The sequence below is a fragment of the Triturus cristatus genome, chromosome 3_2 (assembly GCF_964204655.1).
Source record: "Triturus cristatus chromosome 3_2, aTriCri1.1, whole genome shotgun sequence".
Classification (NCBI taxonomy): Eukaryota; Metazoa; Chordata; class Amphibia; order Caudata; family Salamandridae; genus Triturus; species Triturus cristatus.
This window is the reverse complement of record NC_140584.1, coordinates 587,094,194-587,118,455: the sequence shown is the minus strand read 5'-3', so window position 1 is coordinate 587,118,455 and position 24,262 is coordinate 587,094,194. Positions and strand designations below refer to the sequence as shown.

General features: G+C 49.1%; 1 long non-coding RNA gene across 1 annotated transcript in view; it reads left to right on the top strand.

Moving 5' to 3' along the window:
• Positions 1-375: 375 nt before the first annotated feature.
• The window catches only part of LOC146857772 (uncharacterized), a 73,154-nt gene continuing 49,267 nt past the window's right edge, over positions 376-24,262 (top strand). The window contains exons 1-2 of the long non-coding RNA XR_014979611.1: positions 376-1,314; positions 14,068-14,132. This is a non-coding gene — a long non-coding RNA (uncharacterized LOC146857772). The remainder of the gene's footprint in view (positions 1,315-14,067; positions 14,133-24,262) is intronic.

The window sequence follows — 24,262 nt, the reverse complement described above, 5'->3', positions numbered from 1 at the left end:
CCTCACTCAGTTACCTCCTAGTTTCCCCTGCTCTTGCACCACCTCTCCCCTACACTTCCCCTTCATTTTACCTACCCCCGTCCCCTCCCCCCTCCTTTCCAGGCTCAGGCTACCCCCCACCTGGCCAGTCTGCCCTTGCCCAGCCCCCCTCTCGCCCCCATGATTCTCCTCTAGTCGCCCAGTCACCCCCCTCCGCTGGCCCACCCCAGCCTCCCTCTGCCCTATATCCATCTCCCATAGCCCACCAACCCTCAGATTCTCCTGGGCCACCCCAGCCTCCCTCCCTCCCTCCTCTCCCCTCCCCCCCTGTCTATCATTCCCGAGGCGCCGCTGCCCCACCACCAAATCCTTCTCCTTTCTACCCATCGCCTCCATTTGAGCAGTACCCAGTGCCTTTTGCCACCGCGGAACCAAGCCTATCCCCCTACCTGTCTCCCTCAGTTCGTCAAGCCTCTTCCACATCCCTGTCCCACTCTCCCGTCTACGCTTCGTCCCCCCCAAACCAATACCAGGCTGCATCAGCCTTTCCGCAGGGTCCCTCCGCCGCATACAGTGATTCCTCTGGCTATCAGTCGCCGGCCTTGTCTGCTCCATTCCAGGGTCCCCCCTATGGCTATACTTCCCTGCCTCTCTCATTGCCTACAGTCTCAGCAGCAGCACCCCAGCCCCATCACCGCCCGTCTCTCTCAAATCCTCTCAACACCGGTTCTTTTCAGAGTGCTCTGTCACCAGCCCTAAATTATCCATACCAATCCCCCACCCTGCCCCGTACTTCCCTTTCAAGGTCCACCACCCACGTCCAGAATTTGTACACCAAACCAGTCTCTCTTTCGTCCACTACTACACTGCATAGCAGCTCTTCTACGTTCCTCCCCCAGACATCACTCTTTCCCCCTGTCTCTTCTACCTCAACCCATCAAACTAAAGAACCTCATCATCGACCCTTGGTGAAGTTGACCAGCCCCCATCCTGCTTCTCAGTATCTTGTGAAACCGCAAGCCTCCTCTAGGCCTGTTTCTACTTCCCGCGTAGTCCCTCGCCATACCACTCCATCTCAATTCCATACACAAAGTTCCCAGGTTTCAACCACTGTTGCTAAGACTCATAAATCCCTGTTGAGCCCAGGCTTGTAAAAGCTCTGTCGCTTGGGAAATGGAATAGTCCTGGCCTTGTAGGATTTGTGGGGATGTTGATGGAAGAGCAGTACCTTCTCCAGCGTCATGTTTCCTGAGTAGCGGAAGCCCCTGTGCATATCTGCAGTGGAAAAGAGAACACCACACAGCAAGAAGTGCTGGGTTTAGTTGACCACCCAAGGTAGGTCTGAAATATCTGTTTCTTTATTCAAATATTAGTAAGCTAGTGGACTGGATGGCATACTGCCAATTCTCCCTGTTGTACCATAAGATATTGCAGTAAGGTATGGAGTGTGCGATACCTTTAAGAACTTGTTATGAGCGAGCAAGCTCCTAATTTGCGGAGCGAGCTCACTTGTCAAAAATAAATGCATTCTGGTTGCTATGTTTCCTTTTAAGATACTGGTTTATGGCCTGCGGTGCTATCCCGCATCAGTTTCTCAGTCTTTGTTGGGTATCTGATGCATGAGGCAGGTTGCATGTGGGCTCTTATTTATTACCTTGCGCTTCACAAAAAAAACTGGGCCCGATTCACAGAACTAACTTAAGACAAAATCCTAAACTTACTACCATTTTGGTATTCACAGAAGGCATTTACTCATTTCGGTATTCACAGAAGTTAGGAGTCCTAACTTTAGGACTCCTAAATGCCTTCTGTGAATACCGAAAGTCTTAAAGTTAGGATTTTTCTCAGTTTAGGAGTAGTAAAGTTAGGACTCCTAACTTTAGGACTCCTAAATGCCTTCTGCGAATACTGAAAGTCTTAAAGTTAGGATTTTTCTCAGTTTAGGAGTAGTAAAGTTAGGACTCCTAGCGTGAGTAGTAGCCATTTTTGGACCGCCCCCCTGCGGCGATGCAACCCCTCCAGTTCTCTAATTTGATGCTCCAATTCCCCACCCTCTTTGCCTTACGGTCCCTATTCAGGTCCGACGCCTTGGCAATACAGCATCCGCGGCGGACAGCCTTTAGGGTGTCCCAAAGCATGTCGACCCACACCGAGCCAGCGTCATTCACTTCCAAATAGGATTTCATAGCGCCCCGCAGTTCAGTGATATTAGCATCATATGTGAGCAAGTTATGGTTTAAACGCCAAGCGGTCTGTCGCGGTGCGCCGCCCGTAAGAAGTAAAGTCAATGCGACCGGGGAGTGGTCCGAGAGGGCCGCTACCCCAATAGACAAATCCTCAATGGACGCCGTGACCCTAGGTGACGTCCAAAATAGATCAATGCGGGCGTCCGTTTGATGGGCCGCAGAGAAAAAGGTGTATTCCCTTGCTGTCAGAAAGCGGTGTCGCCAGGCGTCCGTGAGACCTGCCTCCCCAAGTCTCTGAAGCATACCGTCAGAGATCGAGCCCGTGTGTCCCACCCTAAGCGTCGACCTATCCAGCTCCGCAGCAGGGACCAAGTTAAAATCACCACCGATTATCAGATCCTCATAGGGAGACTCCAAAATTGACCTTATTGTGTCCCGTAAGAAGGCCTCTTGTTGCTCGTTAGGGCTATAAACCGAGGCTATCGTGTGCACCTGTTCCCCCAGCAGTACCCTCAAGGCCAGAAGGTGCCCAGCGACCTCCATGTGGGTTCCCACCACCGTCCCCTGAAAGTGCGTAGCCAAAAGAATCGCCACTCCAGCCTTCTTACCCGGCTCCGATGAAAAATATTGTCTATCGAACCATTTGGACCTAAGCCGCTTCCAGTCCGCCCGCATGGGGTGGGTCTCCTGTAGGAGGCAGATATCGCACTTAGCATCTCTCAACAAGGTAAGAAGCGTGCACCACTTTGCTGGCGAGTTAAGACCCCGCACATTGAAGCTCATAATTACAACTTTAAGTTGTGTCCTGTGGGAATGTAAGGAGACTCAGATGTGCACAGGCCCAGCCCGTCGCAAAGGCAACCAGCAGCAGCGAGATACATGTGCCCCCCTCCTGTACCTCACCAATGGGCCCCCACACTAGCCCCCCCTCCCTCCGCAGCTCCCCGTTGTAGCCCTCTAGCCAGACAACGCAGATCCAATGTGTGTGTGTGTGTCCCCGCTGCCCCCGGCCACCAGACTTGATGTTTCACCCTACCTGTCCGTGAGTTGATAGCAGGTCTCTCATGGGCTGGGAGAGAAAGCAAAAGAAGAGAGAGGAAGAAAGAGAGCTGAAAAAGTAAGAGAAGAACAAAGGAAGACATCAATGTCTTCTTCAACAAGAAAAGATCGCACTGACGTGCAAGGTTCCATGTGTCCGACGATCTGTCATCACCGCTCAGAGGATAGGGCTCCCCCCACCAAGACCGATATCTCAACCTACTGGGGTTGGACCATTCGTTCAGACTGCAGGTCGCAGGACACCGACCCCCAGGATCCTTCAAGGGTTGCCGTCCGCAGAGCTCTCCCGACTTTGTAGCTGTCGCAGCAATGCCTCCCTTTCTTGTTGGCGCTCCTCTGGCGGTTTCGTCTGGGCACTCCTCCTAGGGCCACGTCTTCTACCCGTTCTTGATGGCTTCCCTGGTGCTGGACCTCCCTCCAGCACATCTGAGTCCTCCGCCACTGTCAGGGCGATACCCAGCAAGGCCTTTGTTTCCTGTAGATTCCGCACTCCATGCGTTTCAGTCTGCCAGACAAAGGCTAGGCGGAACTGGTGCCCCCACCAGTACCGAAGACCCTGCTCACGGAGGAAGGATGTGACAGGCCGTAATTCCCTACGCCACTGAAGGGTGAGGGGCGAGAGATCCTGGAAGACTCCCACCTGGAGGCCCTCAAATTCCACCGTCGTTCAATCACACGTAGTGACCATGATAATCTCCTTCTGTCGATAGGAATGCAGGCAGGTCAGGATATCTTGTGGTTGGCCAGGGCCAGAAGCAGGCCGCTGGGGTCAGTGAGTGTGATCCATTGTGACCTCCTTGTCCCGCAGCTCAGGGGACATGTGCCAAAAGAGACGAAGGACCCAATCCCCCAGCTTGCCGCCGTCTGCCGTCCGCCCTTGATACGGATGTTAGAGCGCCTCAAACGGTTTTCCAGATCTTCTAGCTTGAGGTATAGCTCCTCATTCCACTCACAAAGGTCGATAAGTTCCCGGGCCTGGTTAGTGAGTTCCTCCTCTCGGCGGTCGCCATTGCGTTCCAGAGTATCCACTCTGTCCCCCACCTCACTGAGCTCCGTCCGGAGCTGCTTGACCTCGGAGGACATCTCTTGGCGCTGGCTTGCAAAGCCCTCTCAGAGCGAGCTGAAGAGCTGTTCCATAAACTCTTTCGTGATCAGGTTCAGCGGCATGCCCGGCCTCTGGATCCGTCCCCACCTCGACAGCCTTCTTTCCGCCCGTTTTCTGGAGCAGATCTTACTCGTGGTGTCTTTCTTGGAGCGTTGTGTGGCCGTGGCAGCAGCTCGCAGGACCCAGTGCTGCAATGCCCACCCGATGCGATGCTTCAGGTAAAGAGATAGAGGGTCTTCCAGCAGGCTGCTAATTAAAATTGTGCATAGGGGGGCCGCTCCTAGGCCCCCGGGGCCCACCGACTCTCATCCGCCCTCACTCCCACAGGACAAAACCAAAGGGGATGATAGAAGGAGTGTTGAACATTGCAAGCACTCACCCCTAGTCAACTGATCCGGGTTTAATCCATCATCATTCTTTAGCTCACTCCGCCACCCCAGTTCAGTCATGGCCATATGCAAATCAGTCTGACCCTGTGCCTCATGGGAACAGTCCAACCCGAACTGCCAAGCCATGTCTTCCCTGGACCGGAAACAAGCATCCTGGGACCGGTTTCTGGCTAATCAGCCGTCATCAGCCAGGCTAGCTTGAATCCAGTGGCAAAGTGAGCAAGGGACCCACGTCTGGGTATACCCTGCCAACCTAGGGCGAACAAAGCAAAACCAAAGGGGATGATGGACGGAGTGTTGAACATTGCAAGCACTCACCCCCAGTCAACTGATCTGGGTTTAATCCATCTTCATTCTTTAGCTCACTCCGCCACCCCAGGTCAGACATGGCCATATGCAAATCAGGCTGACCCTGTGCCTCATGGGAACAGTCCAGCCCGAACTGCCAAGCCATGTCCTCCCTGGACTGGAAACAAGCCTCCTGGGACCCGTTTCTGGCTAATCAGCCGTCATCAGCCAGGTTAGCTTGAATCCAGTGACAAAGTGAGCTAGGGACCCACGTCTTGGCATACCCTGCCAACTTAGGGCGAACAAAGCAAAACCAAATGGGATGATGGACGGAGTCTTGAACATTGCAAGCACTCAACCCCAGTCAACTGATCTGGATTTAATCCATCATCATTCTTTAGCTCACTCCGCCACCCCAGTTCAGACATAGCCATATGCAAATCAGTCTGACCCTGTGCCTCATGGGAACAGTCCAACCTGAACTGCCAAGCCATGTCTTCCCTGGACCGGAAATAAGCATCCTGGGACCGGTTTACCCTTTGGTTTTGCTCACTCCCACAGGGGCACCCAGACCATGTGGGAGGCAGGTAGGTGGTCACCCTGCCAAGCCTCCAAATCCACTAACTTCCCTCGTCTCGGGACGGTGCTCCACCAGATCAGTCAGCAGGCCGGCCACAACCGCAGATACAGGTGCTGGTTCCCCAATCTTAGATCTCAGTTCTCCACCTGATCAGCCTGTCTATCAGAAAGGTTCCAAACCCGACTGGGTCGCTCAAGACCGGCGAGCGAGCTGGTGGCCCCCAAGGCCCAGTTCACCAGCGGGGATGGCCGTGGGCAGGCCTGCTCCGTGTCCAGAAGCAGATGTCCATATTGGGCAGGGACCCCCCCCACTAGCCGCAGCCTGTAGTCTATCCAGTCCACCAGCTCACAGTGTCTCTAGCCGGGACCGGGGCCGCCCCTAGGCCATGGTTCCACAAAGCCACTGCCACAGGCTCTCACCCCTTCTCCTCTGGACTTCTGGCATCACTCCACACCCTCAGGCCGCTAGGGGCCCGCGGTACCCCCTCGCAGGCCGCAACACATGGCTGTCACCCTCTGCTCCAGGTGCGGCCACCGGACCTCGCCTCACGCATCGTAGCACCTCCAGCAGCAATCTCCGGATGCCGTTTTCACCTCTCCAACCTGCTCCCTGTGTCTGGAGGGGTGCCGCCGCTCACACCCTCATGGCCCGGACTACAGGGGAGGGCCACACCCCGTGTCTTTCCTCCGGATCCAGGCCCTGCAGGCACCACTTCCGCATGAGTCCAGGCCCTGAGGAGGCCTTCTCCCAACTCTGGGCGAGGCCGTGATACCGTCTGCCTCACTCCACTCCGTTCCGCACCACTTTCGGCCACCACGACGTCTTCAGCACCCGTCGCCACTTGCGCTGCTATTTCGGAGTTCGTCCGCTGCTAGTGGGCACTTCGGGACAGCCCTCTCGCTGCCCCTGTTGCCGCCGCCGCTCGGCACCATGGGGCCACTGAGGCCGATGCCCACAGTGTTCGGGAGTTGCTCGGGTGTCCGCCGGAACACTCGTTGCCCAGAGCACCCTGTGGACACTGCGTAGCCCTTTCTAGGGTCCAAATGTCACTGATGGACACCTTAATTCGGCCTCGGCGAGCAGAGCCCCAAGAAAACGGTGCTACTCCGCCGCCATCTTGACCATGTCCCGATGGTGGCATCTTAAACAATTGTTTTCAATGGCTTCTAACCATTTAGTTAAGATATCACAATTTCTTCAACTTCCTGGCAAGCCTTGATTAAGTGGAATGCTTAGTTAAGATCTTTTGAGAACGTTGACACTCTCGCTCAGGCAGGGAGGATTGGGAGTGCCGGACATGCATCTGTATGCACTCTGTGCTCAGGCCCAATTTCTGCAGTTTTGGGTGCACCCAACGCCCTTCCAGCCCCACGTGACAGTGGAGCTGGACGCGGTAGCACCGCTCCCTCCCAAAGTAGCCCTTTATAAAGCATCGAAGCGCCCACGTGGAGACATTGACTCCGCCGGAACGCTGTGTTGGGCATGGGAGGAGCTGCGCAAGCGGGTTGGAATCCCTCTGCTGTATGCTCCCTCGATCCCGGTAGCCCGTAATCCAATGCTGCCATGTGTGGAGGACGGAATTAGCAAGGCATTAATACAAAATATGCATCTTCACACATTTTCAGATTTGTTTCCGAAAAACAAGTTCAGACCACCTCCGACCACGGATGGGGATGGGGCGGTACCCTTCACTGAGCTGTTTTTATATCATAAACTATGCACAGCCTGCCGGGCCCTCTGTGGGAGCTTCCCCACTGCCCCTCCGACCTTGCTGGCATTGGAAAATTTGTTAAAATCCCCTTCCCTTCACAAGCTAGTTACGAGGTTGTACACACATATGCAGACATCTGCTCCCTTGGTCCAGCCTAAATCATTCCAATATTGGAATGAAGAACTTTCCGTCCCGATCACTGAAGAGCAGTGGGAGTTTTGTTGTGGACAACTAAGAGAACTCTCTCCCAATTATAAACTTAGGCAGATTCACTTTAAATTTTTGCATAGAGTATACCGAACACCTGTAGGTCTGCATCGTATGGGGCTCAAAGAAGAGGACAGCTGTTGGAGATGCGGGTTCTCTCCTGCTTCATTCTTGCATATAGCGTGGGACTGTCCGGAGATAGCGAGGTACTGGGCCACGGTTTTCGGTACGGTGAGTCAAATTGTTGGAGGGGAGAAGACCCCCTCCCCGGCTCTTGGATTATTAGGATATGTCAAAAATACCCCACCCAAGTTGCGGAAACTGCATACTTTGCTTTTATTATATGCTAAACGGCAAATAGCGCTACACTGGGGAGGGAGGCGGGTCCCCACCCACAAGGGTTGGATAGCGGATGTCATCTATGGGCATGCACAACTAACTGTGTTTTGGGAGCTTGCCCCCCCCCCCCCGCGATATCTGGGAACCATTTCTGTCATGGGCTCAGGGACGGCATGAAGCTACAGATGTGGGACAGAGTGATGGTCCGTGAGTGGTGACGAAGGGAGATTTGACTATGGGACTTGTGGATGTGCTATTCTGCAGGCTGACTGCTGATGTGTAATTACGGATGTATGTAATCTGGGTTGTGCCGGTCCGAAGATGTTCACGCCAAATGACCAAAAACAACTGTTTCTGGGATTAATGCATGGAATGTAACCAACCCATATATTTGATTTTCTGTGACAGCAAACTGGCTTTTTTTTTTGTTGTTGAAATGGTTTGTATTTGCAAAAATGTCAATAAAAAAAAAAAAAGATCTTTTGAGAACTATTTCATCGCAGTTGGAGCAGATGGCTTTGAACCTAAAAAGAAAGGCTGCTATTTTGTTTAGTTTTTTGGGAAATGAAGGGCAGCAGGTTTTGGATAATTTGCCTCCAGCTGCTGCCACATCTGGACAATAAAGAGATTCTAATGAGTAATCAGAAGCTATTTCAAGACTTAGAATCAAATTCTTGTAGCAACCTAGCATTCTATTGGAGAGATTACATTTTTTGAAGAAGAAACAAACAACTTATGAAACTGTTTTGCTTTTCAAAAAAGATACAAGAAAGGCTACTCAATTGAAGAGACCCTCCATCGTCAGAGGTTTTTAATTTGGCCAAAAGCATTGAACATTAAATAATCTCCAGTCGCATGATGGCTCGGGAATCCACTCAGACATCTTCTCCAATTGTTAATGCTGTGGAGTATTCCGAACATGTTGATGCTGTACAAATTAAGGGCAAAATCATTAAGAATGTTCAACATAATACTAACATTTTTTGTTTCAGGCGCGGATCTAAAACACATTTAAACAATTATATGTAATGTACAGCATTAGGTAAACGGTCCAATAAGTGCAAGAAATTAGGTCACCTTCACAGTGTTTGCAGAGCTGGTAAACACCAAGTTAATGTACACAGTGTTGACTCAAATGAAGAGGACTGTCCTGTGGATCTATCAAATATGGTCCTAAATCTGGAGATTGACTCCTTGTCTACCAACATAATTAAGGAACCTTGATGTCAGATAATTCTCGGTTCCAAAATAACTCTCAACATGATGTCTGACTCGGGTGCACCTATCACTATTATAGAATAACGACTAACAATGAGGGTCACAACTTGGTATGCACTGATGAGTGTTCAACGAAAGTTCAATACTTTAACTATTTGTGAATTGTGATGCTCGACTTACGGTGGCCCACCGTCAAAACCACTCTCGTACCAAAGAATATAAATAATACAGAAGGAGCGCGTTCATTCCATCAATCAACAATCAAATATTGTAGTCCGAATAATGAAATCCCGATGCCAGCTTCCTGTTCAGTTCTTTATTTGCAAGAATTTTTCTGAAAGTTCAAATGTATCGTACTCCAACATCAAACATAATAGTAATTGATTTGTTCAGCCAATGCGTTTCATCCCCCTTGGGACATCATCAGGGCTCCTAAAACACAAACAATCGATGTCAGGGAGAAATATTGAAATTTGTTATGCGATCCTCTCTGGGTAGAAAAAATGCCCTCCTCTCCAAATATTATACGAAATCTCCAACGATCAAACGTAATTCTATCTTCATCTTAATCTTGTTTTTAACAACGATACTGCATGACCTCCAATAATTTTCTGATCTATGTCTGAGTTATTCTAACCCATCTGTTAGAATCGTCTCCAACTGCAAAATATTGCTCTGTAATTATGCGTGATCCCAATCTCAATCTTGCACCCGGGCTATGGTTGGCCTGTAGAGTAACGACGCATCTACAGCCGGTCCGATAAATCCACAGCGGATTTATGTAATAAGGTGGTATCTATACATTGAGGATCTGCTGATAATTTGAAAGGGCTCGGAGGATGGAGCTCTACAATTTATCAAGCAAATCAATAATAACAACTTAAATTTCAAATTTTCTGGCCAGATTAGCAATGAGTCCATTTGCTTCCTTGATGTTGAAATCATAGCCCAGGACAATCAGTTACACACAAGATTGCATAGAAAACCAAAGTCTGGTGATGCTTTATTGCTTGCGGCAAGTCACCATCCTGCACATTTGATCGGCAGCATTCCCTTTGGGGAAATGCTGCTGATAAGAAGAATTTGCAGTACAGATTTGGATTGCCAAAAAGCACAAAAAGAATGCAGTGATAGGTTTCTCAGAAGAGGCTGCTCCCTGGGAGTAATCAATAAAGATATGATAAAAGCAAATGAACAGGGTAGACCACAGGCGTTGGCTTGTAAATCTAACACCGATCAAAAGCAGATTTCTGAGATAACACAACCATCTAGATTCTCACTTATAGTAATCAACATCAAATAATACGTAGGATTGTTAACAGGAATTGGGCATTGGTCAGAAATTATTCAGTCCTAGGTGCCAATCTAACTCGATCACCTTACATTCAGAAAAGTCCGCTCGATGAGCAATTATTTAGTTAAATGCAGTCCGAAGGTGAGAACCAACACATCATGGCTGAATGCTAGTAAAGGGTTCATCAAATGTGCGATATGCACAGCGTGTAAACATGGAGTCAGTAAAACTGAATATGTTACACTCTTTAGCAATAAACCAATCCATATTAACAAAAAACTGACCTGCAAAACAGAATATGCAGTTTATGTGCTGGAGTGTCCTTGTGGCCTGCGCTATGTGGGCAGCACTAAGCTGCAGGAGCACAAGAGGATACTCCAGCACATAAGGGCAATCAACAACGGAGATATGTCTTATCCCGTTGCTCGGCATTTTGAAGAATTCCATGCTAAAAAGTCACAAGAGCTTAGCTACTTTGTCGTGGACTCAATCCCCCCTCTGAGAAGAGGTGGTGACCGTGAAGGACTTTTAAGGAAACTGGAGACCAAATATATATTGGAGATGGACTGTAAAACACCTCATGGACTGAATTTCAGTGAGGATTTTTACATGTACCTCTAACATTCAGGTTTTTAAGCTCTTATACAAATATTTAAAGCTTGCTGCTGCCTCATCAATGATTTTACAATTTTATGTATTGTATGTTTTTGCACTTTTTGCACATTTGAATTTAGGAATTTACTGGTGACACTTTATATTGCACAGGCACTTTATCTTATGGCATGGAATGTTAGTTTAAAGACCACTTGGGCTATACTCTTCCACTCTCAGCCTTTGAGAAAAATTGGTAATGAACTGTGATCAATTGAACCCAGTCATGTTTGGATTCTTGCTGTTACATATATATAAAATAAGTTTACATTGGTTTTACGTTTTTTTAAATGCATTTTATCCAATGTAATGGGTTCTTATGCCTTTTCAATCTGGCTTTTTTCATGAGCGTTATATGTATTTTTTAAATATTTATTTACTGAATTACATATTTAATGATATTTATATCGTCATTGCTCATTTTGCACAGTACCAGTTTTTTTACATATTTCTTTTGCAATGTCTAGAGGAACTTATGAGAGTGTTAACAAGTACAGCAATTTTTTCCATGTCTATGATTATTCAGAGTCACGTTATTCAGCACTGCCTCTTTAAAAAGGTTGCGACCGCTCCTTTAACATGTCATGTGATCAAGGCCCCTAGAGGGCTGAAACGCGTTATGGCGGCGATGCAGGCCACAAAATAAAATTATTGCACCAAATCCTGGGTTCGCATCGTCTTGTTCAAGGAAGTGAGCAGGAGGCGATTTACCATACATATATATATATTCACTGAAAAAACCATAGGTTTCACACACGTTATAGTTAGGAATTAGCATTTAAAAAACCTTGCAAATTCACTGAAAAAACCATAGGTTTCACACAAGTTATAATTAGCGGACATTTTACTGATAAAAAACCATTGAAATTCCCCCGTTATAGTTAGTGCAGGCAACTATAACTCACGCGACCGCAATCCTCTGCTGATGACATATGTGTCTTTATGAAAAAAAAATATTTGTAATATATGTATAGCTAAAAATTTATGGAAGAAGACATGGGTAAATAAGTGTCTAAATACAGTATTAGCATCAGCAGAGGATTGCGGTCGCGTGAGTTATAGTTGCCTGCACTAACTATAACGGGGGAATTTCAATGGTTTTTTATCAGTAAAATGTCCGCTAACTATAACTTGTGTGAAACCTATGGTTTTTTCAGTGAATTTGCAAGGTTTTTTAAATGCTAATTCCTAACTATAACGTGTGTGAAACCTATGGTTTTTTCAGTGAATTTGTACGGTTTTTTAAATGCTAAGTTACTTTACGCCGTTCGTGGCGTGCGCGCCCACTTTACGCAGTTCGTTCCGTGCGCGCCCGGCGCGCTTCGCGCACCGTGCGCGCACAGTGAGTACACGGTGCGCTTCGCGCACCGCGCGCCCACTTTACGCAGTTAGTGCCGTGCCCACGTTACGCTAGATGGGCCATGTACGCACGATGCGCTTCGCGCATCGTGCGCACACGGAGGCCGTATTAGGCGCATCGTTGTTAAAGGTTAATTGTTGCTTGTTCTGTGTTTGTTGAATATGTCATGCACAAAAGGTGCCCTTTGGGCACCTTTTGCACACGGGGTGTGGAAAACGTGGATATTGTTTGTTTTTTTAATTATTTTTTACCGTACGCGTACGGTAAGCGTAATCGGCGATTTTGCGAAAATACAAAAAATTTTATTTTTGGCCTTGTGGGTTCTTTGGGGACACCATAATCATGACTGGGTGGTTGAGAGCTGTCTAGCAAGCCTCTTTTATTGTTTTCCGACTTTGAATTTCCTCCACTCCCCTCAGAGTGCGAGAGAGAAAATGGCGGCCGACACTTCCTGGTTTCGACCGATTCGAATGTTTACTAAGATCTAACAGCCAATCAGAATCGCGCTCGCGCACGGCACCGTACGCGTACGGTAAGCTTACCGTAAGCGCACGGTAAGCGCACCGTAAGCTTCCACAGATATATATATTGATTTAAAGGCTATTTACTCAGGAACTACTGAACAGATTTACACCAGACCTACAAAAGGCACTTCCTTGACCTGTAGACTACCTCACTGCCAAATTTCAAATAACTCTGTTCAGCCGTTCGGGCTGTAGCTGTGTCTAAAGGTCCTATGGAAAAATGCATGGGGAAAACGCGTTTTGGGACCCCCCTTTTTTCTCAGCCCCCGCTTGACGAATCCCCCCGAGACTTTCAGGGTAGGAGCGGAGCGTAGCGCCCCATTAGTTTTGAAAATTTCGCGAGGATTCATCGACCGGCGCCAAAGTTATTCAAAATAGAATGTTGCGGTTTTCCTATGGAAACAGGATCCTAACTATAACTACCTACTGGCGACCGCCAGTAGGTAATATATATATATGTATATATATACATATATATATATATATATATATACACACACACACGCATGCATGCACGCGCGCACGCACACACACACACACACTTATTTGGTGTAATCAGTTCGGATGTTTTTGAGACATAAGCATTTAAAGAGTGGTCCTGGGTGGGCATGAAGGGTCAAAAAAGTGAGTATTTCTGGAATGTTCATGTTATTGCAGCCATTAAAGGTCTTAGGTAAATGGTCCTTAAGACCTGAAAATGAATGAGAAAATATATGGGGCCAAGTTGAGTGAGCATGTCCTGACCCAAGAGGCCCCCCTTCTTGACTGGCTGGCCACAACATGGACAACTTGTTGTGGCAGCCATTTCAGAGACATGGTCCTTATTGAAATGCATGCAGTGAAAGCCTGTTTTTGAGGGTGTTGTATCGTACTTGTAATAAGCCAAAGAAAGCGGTGGAGAGAATGAAAAGCTGAAGTTTATCAATTTACAGCAATAGGCCCTCAAGGAAGGAAAGGAAAGAAGCAACCGTCCCACAGGCTGCCCAGGTAGGAATGATAACCAAGTAAGAAAATGGGTCCACCAATCATCCCTCTAGGCTGCTCGCTCGGCCACTCATGTTTCTTCTTGATGCCGTGCACAGAGACATTTGCAGCACATACACTCTTAGTTTGGAAAATTATAAAATTGTTTGTTTGTTCTATCTGATCAACCCTCTCTTTCCTTTTATTTTAACAGAAAGAAGAAGTGAAGCAAAGTGCAGGAATGGAAGGCAACATCGCCAGTTTCAAGAGCCTCGCAAGGTAATATCAGCTTTACATGTTTTAATTTCTGAAATTAACAGTAGGTTTTGCTGGCTACTTTGGAATGAAGTTTGACCTAAAAGCAGTTTATTTATAGCAAAAAAAATGCATTTTCATGTTTCAGTTGTTTTATGATCACCAGTTTAGGTCTTTCAAACAGTTTTCCTCTTCTGAATACTTTCTATGTTTTAAATTAATATCTCTTTACTCCTTAAAATATACTGAAGAGAAAGAGGTGGTTTAAGGGGAAGGAGATGCTTCCAACCTAACCACATCAAGAAATGTGGGAGGTGGAGAGGACAATATGGTATATTGTTGTTTGCCAGTGCTTAAATTGTATCATAATAATAATATGCCCAAGTCCAATATACGTTTTATAAGGTTGTTTTCACCTCTGCCACTATCGGCACAGCTCCCTGCTGGTACACACACCAAATGCAGCTTTTTCACCTTAAAACTGCACGTTGCACTGTAAATGTACATCAGAAGCCCACTTTCCCAGCACACAGAACATATTCACATCTCTGCCAGTGTACATCTGTGCTGGCGAGAAAGACTGCTTACTAAATCATTTGAATTCTTTGACCTGCTCTCACTTGGATACACACTGTTAAACTAAACTTGTAAACTAATAATTTATGATCAATGTTTCCCGCTAATTGTGCTACTTTAAAAAATATATATATTGTTAGGAGACAATGCACTAGCCCCACTTTAAAACTGTATGAACTGAAAACATGTTTTTATTCCTTCCCAACGTTCCCTGTGCAGGTGCCCAGAAACTCCATGTAAAGTTGTCTTTACATGTCATTAGGTTTCACCAGAGACTCTGCTTTACACTGTATGCTTTGTCTCAGATTTCCTAAAGATTTCAAGGAGAACAGACTCTCTGTAACATTATACATAGTGTCAACCAATATTTCTGCCTAATGTTCTTTGAAATGCACTATTTTTCACGAACCTTCTAAAATAGTCATTGTCGTGGAGTGATGCTAATAATAAACAAGCAATTGCAAAGTCAGTAAGTTTGGTGTTGCCTTTTGGCTTTGCCAACGCTTGTTTGTTTAGAAATTGTTATATTTTCTTACCTAATGTTGTTGTTATAGTTCACTGCTTCCTTAATATATTTTGGTTATCTATATAGCATGCCTATTTTCCTGTGCCCTTGCTCTCCCTCTTTTTTCCCCCCTCCTCCTTTCCCTCTTTGGTATTGCCCTACTGTTTTTTTTGTTTGATCTCTTTATTATATTTTCAATATAAGTTATAAATGTTAAAAGCATACACATTACCAATCGAACCAGAAGGCATATTCAAGAATCAAATAATGTGAGGCAGTACACCTGTATGTAAGCAGATAGCATATACAGAATCCAGATCAATACATCATGAAGTCTTGCATTCCGATACAGCTCATAGATGATGTTGATTATGACATGATGCCATATCAAGTTATAAACATATTACTGGTTCCCTACGTAAGGGAGAATGTAGGGGAGTGTACAGCCGTGCGGGGCATGCCACCATGAAATCCCCTATATTTCTCATGTCTTTGCGTGCAGTGACTTGTAAAGCTAGAGTAGCCCTGGAGTACCGTGTGTGGACCTTAGTGCAGTGATAAATATTCAAAACCTCCAGCAGAATAAACAGTGTACAAGGGTTACAATACCAACTGTCGTGAAGATGCAGTCTGTTAGAAAGTTCCAGATGCAGGTGCTGTTCCCACAACACTATACGATACCAATAGAAGTCTGTGACATGACATCCGGCATTCGTATTGAAAAAGCGTCTGACAGTCCAGCCACTGATGAGGCCTCATCTTCTGAGGAATGAATTGGTGTTCCTTACTTTGCTCGATCGTCTGAGGCTTCAGCTATCCGCACCGCTACTTGAACTGCCGGCAGCCATTCCAGTCTAATTTGGTCCAGGCCTGGCGCCGCCAACAGGCCGAGATTCCGTTTCTTGATTCATCGACGACGATTCCTTTCTCCATTTGCCTCACCGTTTCAAGTCCTTGGTATCCCTGCTGGCTGAGGACCCAAGAACTGGCCCGTAGTTTCCAGCCAGTCCCAGGTGTCCTGTGGCGTATCACAAAATCTCGTTTTGCCATCAGAGACCACTCGGAGTCTTGCTGGGTATAGCAGTGAGTATGAAATGTCTAATTGTCGAAGATTCTGTTTGACCTGCAGGACCTTTATTGTATAGTCTTGAAAAAGCAGGACCTTCGTGTTCTCGTATTTGACCTCAGAGAGTTTCCTTATTTCACGCAGGATCATATCTCTATTCCTAAAGTGTAACAGTTTAAAAATAAGTGGGCATGCCCCCATGCAAGGCGCCAGCTTCCTAGCTGGGATAAGGTGCGCTCGCTCCGTGGTAAAAAATTGAGAAAAAGAGGAGGAGGGTAAAATGTCTTTGAGTCATTTTTCGATAAAAGTGACTGTGTCCTGACCCTCCGCTCCTTCAAGTAAGCCAATCAGGCGGACATTGTTCCTTCTAGAGCGGCCCTCCGCATCCTCCACTCGATCTTCAAGATAACGCATTCTGGTCTCGTGTGCGTTTTGTTGTTTCTCTAGGAAGTCAATCAATCAATCAATCAAGCCATTTATAAAGCGCACTACTCACCCGGAGGGTCTCAAGGCGCTAGGGGGGGGGGGGAGTGCCGCTACTGCTCGAACAGCCAGGTCTTGAGCTTCTTCCTGAAGGGGAGGTGGTCTTGGGTCAGGCGCAGGTCGGTCGGGAGGGAGTTCCAGGTCTTGGCGGCCAGGTAGGAGAATGACCTTCCTCCAGTTGTCGCTCTTCGGATGCGGGGGACGGCGGCGAGGGCGTGGCTGGTTGATCGGAGATAGCGTTTGGGAGCGTAGAAGTTGAGGCGGTTGTTGAGGTAGCTCGGGCCTTGGTCGTGTAGGGCTTTGTGTGCGTGGGTGAGGAGACGGAAGGTGATTCTCTTGTTGACGGGGAGCCAGTGCAGGTCTCTCAGATGTCCGGAGATGTGGCTGCTTCGGGGGATGTCGAGGATGAGTCTGGCTGAGGCGTTCTGGACCCGCTGGAGTCTCTTCTGGAGCTTGGCGGTGGTTCCGGCGTAGAGGGCGTTGCCGTAGTCCAGTCGGCTGGTGACAAGGGCCTGGGTGACCGTCTTCCTGGTCTCGGTGGGGATCCACCGGAAGATCTTCCGTAGCATGCGCAGGGTGTTGAAGCAGGACGAGGAGACGGCGTTGACTTGTCTGGTCATGGAAAGGGAGGAGTCCAGGATGAAGCCCAGGTTTCGTGCGTGGTCTGTCGGTTTGGGTGCGGTGCCCAGGGCGGGGGGCCACCAGGAGTCGTCCCAGGCGGAGGGCGAGGAGCCCAGGATGAGGACTTCCGTCTTGTCTGAGTTCAGTTTCAGGCGGCTGGTCATCATCCACTCGGCTACGTCTTTCATCCCTTCGTGGAGGTTGGCTCTGGCGGCGGCGGGGTCGTTGGTCAGGGAAAGGATCAGCTGGGTGTCGTCGGCGTAGGAGATGATGTTGAGGTTGTGCTGGTGTGCGATGGCCGCGAGGGGGCTCATGTAGACGTTGAAGAGGGTGGGGCTGAGTGAGGATCCTTGGGGTACACCGCAAATGACTTCGGTGGCCTCCGACTTGTACGGTGGTAGGCGGACTCTCTGTGTCCTTCCGTCGAGGAGGGAGATGATCCATTCCAGTGCCTTCTCCTGGATTCCGACGTTGCTGAGGCGCTGCACTAGGGTGCGGTGGCAGACAGTGTCGAATGCCGCGGAGAGGTCTAGGAGGATGAGGGCCGCTGTCTCTCCGTTGTCCATCAGGGCTCGGATGTCATCGGTGGCAGCGATGAGGGCGGTCTCGGTGCTGTGGTTGGCTCGGAAGCCAGACTGTGAGGGGTCGAGGGATCCATTCGTCTCGAGGAAGGCGGCCAGCTGCTTGTTGACGGTCTTCTCGATGACTTTGGCTGGAAACGGGAGGAGCGAGATGGGGCGGTAATTCTTGAGTTCGGTGGGGTCCGCTGTTGGTTTCTTTAGTAGAGCGCTGAGTTCGGCGTGCTTCCAGCTCTTGGGGAAGGTGGCGGTGTCGAAGGAGGTGTTGATGATGTCCCGCAGGTGGGGTGCGATGACAGCGTCGGCCTTGTTGAATACGTGGTGGGGGCAGGGGTCGGTCGGAGATCCGGAGTGGATAGAGTTCATCGTGCGGATGGTGTCTTCTGTGTTGATCGGGGTCCAGGCGCAGAGGGTGGTGGTGGGGGGCGTTGGTGCGGTCGTGGGGGGCGTTGTTTGCGGGGTGAAGCTGTTGTGTATGTCAGCGATCTTGTTGTGGAAGTAGGAGGCGAGGGAGTTGCAGAGGTCTTGCGATGGGGTGATGTTGTTGTTTCCGGCGTTGGGGTTGGAGAGCTCTTTCACGATGTTGAAGAGTTCCTTGTAGTTGTGTGCGTTGTTGTCCAGCCTGTCCTTGAATGCAGTTTTCTTGGTGGCGTGGATTAGTTGATGGTGCTTCCGGGTGGCGAGCTTGAGGGTGGTCATGTTGTCCGGTGTTGGCTCGCTTCTCCAGGCTTTCTCGAGGGCTCGGCAGTTCTTCTTGGAGCTCTTGAGTTCGTCGGTGAACCATGGGGCCTTCTTGCTGCCGGGTCTGCTGGGCGGGATCCTCAGTGGGGCGAGTTCGTCTGCGCAGGTGCTGATCCACTTCGTGAGGTTGTCGGCGGCCTGGCTAGGGTTCGCTGAGTTGGCTGGAGGGTGCTGGCTCAGGGAAGCGGCGTGATGATCGGCCGTGATCTTGTTCCAGCTTCTTCGAGCATCCTGTTGTTGGTGGTGGTGGATCGTGGTTCTTCTGAAGGTGAAGTGGACGCAGCTGTGGTCCGTCCAGTGGAGTCCAGTGGCGTGGCTGAAGGCGATGTCTTTGCTTGATGAGAAGACGGCGTCGAGTGTGTGTCCGGCGAGGTGCGTGGGGGTGGACACCAGCTGCTTGAGTCCGAGGTTGGCGAGATTGTCAAGCAGGGTGGTGGTGTTGGGGTCATTGTTGTTCTCCAGGTGGAAGTTGATGTCCCCCAGGAGGATGTAGTCAGCGGAGGGGAGGGCGTGCGGGCTGATGAAGTCGGCGATGTCTTCGCTGAATGGTGTGCGTGGTCTCGGGGGTCGGTAGATCAGGGTGCCTCTGAGGGTGGTCTTAGGGTCGGTGTGGATCTGGAAGTGTAGGTGTTCGGCGGTAGTCAGGGTGTCGTCGGTGTTGGTCGTGATGCGGATGGTGTTCTTGTGGATGATGGCGATGCCTCCTCCAGTCTGGTTGTTGCGATCTCTCCGGGTGATCTTGTATCCCTCTGGGATGGCGATGGCGATGTCGGGCGCTGAGGAGTCGTTCATCCAGGTTTCCGTGAGGAAGGCAACGTCTGGAGATGTGGTGTCGAGGAGGTTCCAGAGTTCGATGGCGTGTCTGTGGACGGAGCGGGTGTTGAGCAGGATGCACTTGAGGTGGTTGCTGCTGGTGTTCGGCTTGGCGGGTGCTGGTACGGGGCAGGTCCGGATGCAGGTGAACTTGCAGGCGAGGCAGCTGAAGGGTCCGTGGGTGCGTCTCGGGGTGGCTTGGTGGCATCCCGGGGTTTGGCCGGTGTTGAGTGCGATGAGGGTGGCGGCATCGTACGTCTGGCGGGTGGGCTGGGGTCCTCGGGGGCCAGGGGTTCGGGCGCTGGGCGCGGGCCAGGCGCGGACGGGCGCAGACGGGCTTGCCTTAGGCGCGCCCTAGGCGCGCCAGCGGCGCGCCCGCTGCGCGGCCGCTGCGCGGCCTCCATATGAGTGGGAGCGGGAGGGAGGAGCAGCTGGGAGGCGGGAGCGGGGCGGCCAATGGGGATCAAGGGGGCGGGGCCGCAGGGACGCAGCGGCGGGAAAGGAGCGGCGGGGGCAATGGAACTGAAGGAAGGGTGCGAGGGGGAAACCGGGCAGGGGTACAGAAGGCAAAATCAGGGCGGTGGACACAGAAGAAAACGGGGCTGGCTGAGGGGGACAAAAGTCAAGGGTTAGCTGGGGTACAAAAGACAAAAGTTAGCTGGGGTACAAAAGACAAAAGTTAGCTGGGGTACAAAAGACAAAAAAGTTAGCTGGGGTACAAAAGACAAAAGTTAGCTGGGGTGCAGAAGGCACAGCGAGCACAGGCAGTCAGGAACCAGTGCAAGCGGCACTGCGGCAGCAGCGAGCGGCAGACGGCGGCCACACAGGGGGCTGCGTGGCGGTGAGGGGAGCGACCTACCTGAAGCAGGGTCAAAGGTCGCTCAGGTCAGTGGCAGGTATGAGTTCTGTTATGTCTTGTTCCGCAGTAGTAACTCGGTCTCTCAGTTTTCAGTGGTCCACATGTAATAATGTAAGATCTAGCACCACTTTATCAATTTTATATTCCATCCACTCTCTGGATCGCTTTATGGCATTCAGAATGGCATCCAAACGATTCTTCGGGAAGCCCCGCTGTGCTGTTGATTGCGTTTGATCCATGTCTACCGGGCCTGCACCTTGCGAGAAGGTCCGTGATCCAGTACCTTTAGTGTGTCCCATCTTTCAGGCCAGGCAATCCAGTTCGCTTGGCTGTCACGATGTACCCTGCAGGTTTTTAGAAGTATGGTATGGAAGGGCTGCACAGAGCAATGTACTGTGTCTTCTGGTAGGGACACTGTTAGAAGTATGCCACACCTTGTTTGCAGCAATGGTGGCTTGATGTGGTCAGGTCCCACCGATGCACCAATCCACAGGGCCCAGAGCCATGGGCAATTAGGCAGGTTCAATAAGGTTCCCTTTCAAGGTCACTAGGCTCCGATCTACACTAGGGTAGAGCCAACAATATGGGCCGTGCGACTGTTCGCAACCTGCAGGGTGAGTCCCCTACATTCCCCGTTGGGGGCGGCCAGTCACTGTGTTCTGGGCCTATTGCACGACCTCCTTTCGGCGCAGGCCCAGCACCTAACTACGTCGGCCCAGAGCTCTCCTCTGAAGAGGTATGTCATAGCCCATCCCCCCGCTCATGCACACCATGCCGTTGCCGCTCTGTGTCTGTCGGATTTCTCCTCTGGCCTTCCTTTTGATCGCCTCAGCAATATTGGGCCTCAGCCACATCCATTATCCCCCTTCGGCACCACCTCGCGTTGATGTCCAGCTGGCAGTCACTCCTCCAGGCCAGGCTCACATTCCAATACTTCACTGTGCAGAGTGGCCCACAGGTGGAGGCCGTCGTCACTCCATCCCTGTTGGCGATCGTCTGTCCCTATGCACGTCTCCCTAGCTGCCGACTGATACTGATCACCACATCAGCATTGGGCCTCAGCATGGACCGATATCTCCCAATTTCCCGGATTATGGCATATGTGGCAGAGCAAGCTCAGAAGCGTCCTCCATGTTTCCCCAACAGGCCACCCCTCCTGTTGATCGTGAGGCTGCCTTAGAATATTGGAAAGCCTCAGTCAGGAGCGAGAGAGATAACGTTGAGATCTTTTTTACCTTAAGCTGTTTGTTTGTGGAATTGTGGAGACCGAAAATAAACACTTCGACTTACCTGCATCTGGAGATTCCTTCTTCATAACACTGGCGAAGACTGGTCTGCGTAATGGAGCAGAATCGATCTCCTTCCCTTCTGGCTACATCCACCACATCTGCATCGTCTTCATTCCATTCATTCACCTTGTGGCCCATAAGGGTAAGGTACTCTCTTCACTGCATTACTCAAGGATGCTCACATACTCTTCCCTCCTGGGAACACTTCTGTTTTTTTTTGGTAAACTCCTGTGGAGACACGGCATATCTCATGGCCTCTACCTTGTTTTTTTCTGTGGCTATCTCGCACTTCCTGACGTTACATCATTCATTCACAGGCTGTCCCTCACCTGCTTTAGTTGCCCCTGTGTGCCTGTCCCCAGAGGAGAATCCTCAGTTTTCCCTTTTAGTACTGGCAATCTCCTGGGCTTCGCCCAGAGCTCCGTCGTGGGTGCTCCAGCAATTACGTTTTTCACCAAGGTCATTGCCTGGTGCTGCGACCCATCAGCGCTGCTCTTCCTCATTCTGGTGCTGGATGCACACACTAATCAGGCACTTCCGTTGTTTCTACAGATTCTCCCGGCTTAGGAGGCGGTTCCCTCCACTCTTGTCACCATTGTCAGAGGGGCAAAGGCGTTCCCGACTGCCTGCCTCCACACTTTCGCCTCCTGCTCGGGTTAGGCACTCCGCCAGACAGTGCGTTTAAACTGCTGTTCCCCCTGTTTTCCTCACGTTGGGGCGACGGTGACACACTCACCATTATGCCTGTCACAATTGTTCACAGTGATACGCACACTTCCATCTTCTTATCGTAGATCCTGGTGTTTAAATTTTTACACGGTGACGCGCACACCATTGCGCGTGTCACAATTGTTTTCAGTGATACGCACACTCCAGTTCTGTTATCTTGGCTCCTGGATCGCAAATCTTGTACGGTGATACGCACACCATTACGCGTGTCACAGTTGTTCATAGTGATATGCACACTTCAATCCCCTTATTGTGGATCCTGGTGTGTAAACTTTACACGATGAAATGCACATCATTATGTGTGTCACATGTGTTTTCTGTGATATGCACAGTATTATGCGTATCACAAGTATTTTCAGTGATACGCATACTTGTGTCTGGGTTATTTTGACTCCTAGCGTGAAAACTTTACATGAGGATACGCACACCATTGCCAGGAATCATTTTTTTCGCCTGTACCAGTGGATTATATCCAGCTTTATCCCTCCATATTACTTTAGCAATGTTTTACTGCTTATGCTAATTTGTTATTTTCTACCGTCTGTGTAGTAATCTCTGTGCTGTCTCCCTCCTTTATCTGCCATTTTCTGTACACTTCACTTTTCATTCTTTCTTGCATTCTATTCTCCTCTCCTTTTTCTGCTTTCCTTTATTTCTTTTCTCAACATGGATGCTAGCATGGCTCAAACACCACCATTCCTGAATGAGTTTGGGGAGCCTAGCAACCCCTGGAAGGAGTGGGTGAAATGTTTTGAATCTTATCTAATAGCTATTGGGGTGGAGGGGGGAGAAAAATGTAGCCCTATAAGAAAACAATATATTTTGCTACACAAACTGGGTACCCATGGCAGGAAAATCTATCTTTGATACCTTGCCAGACCCTGTACAAGGTCGCAATGCTGATGATCATGAGGATGATGTATATGAGATCTCCCTACTTAAATAAAAAATACACTTTGGAGACAAGGTTAATATTGTCCTGGAACGCCACAAGTTTTTCAGCAGGGTTCAGGGAAAACAAAAAAAGTATTACTGCTTACATAGCTGTTTTAAAGGGATTAAGTGATTGCAGAAACAACCTAATCTTCACAACGCTATCGAATTAGCTAAATCCATTGAACATACTGCTATGTGCATAAAAGAAATGAAATCCCCTGTCTCTGAATGGGTATCAGAAATTTACAATCTCTAGGTTGATGATACTATATGCAAAGTAAAACTCGAAAAGAATGACAGCCACGTTCGCGATACAGAAGTCAGTAAGCTCAAATGTTAACGCTGTGGTAGTCAAGCTAGGACCTCTACCTGCAGAAAGTGCAACAAAAAAGGGCACTTAGCCAGAGTTTGTCAGAGTTTCTCCCGAAAACAAAATGATGTAAATGATGCTATAGATGCAAGATTCCAATATGTAAAGACTTTTTTTTCCAGGTACATGAGTCTAATGGCATCAACCAAGTTAAGTACTCTCAATGTGAAATTGGTCCGGATGGCAAGCTGGTAAAAATGTATGCTGATTAATGCTCCCCGTTCATGTTCATTAATATTTCTGATTTCATGAATATGAACATTTGCGAAGAACTAAATTTACAGTCTGACGACATTTACGCTAGTACTTACACCAACGATTCTATTCTTTTAAGAGGGCATGGTCAAAACCTGTATCACATTCAAGGACTGTTCCACCCTGGGTAAGTTCTATGTAGTTGAAGAAGGGACAAACCTCATTGGCTGGCAGCATCAGAAGGAGTTAGGAATTAAACTTGACCCGAATAACCCAGAACATGTGCTCACCATAGACCGCTCGGTTGCAGGCAAAGAGATTTGCAATCAATTCCCTGAAGTGTTCACGTCCAAATTAGGCTGTCTAAAACACTTCCAGCACAGGATAAAGCTA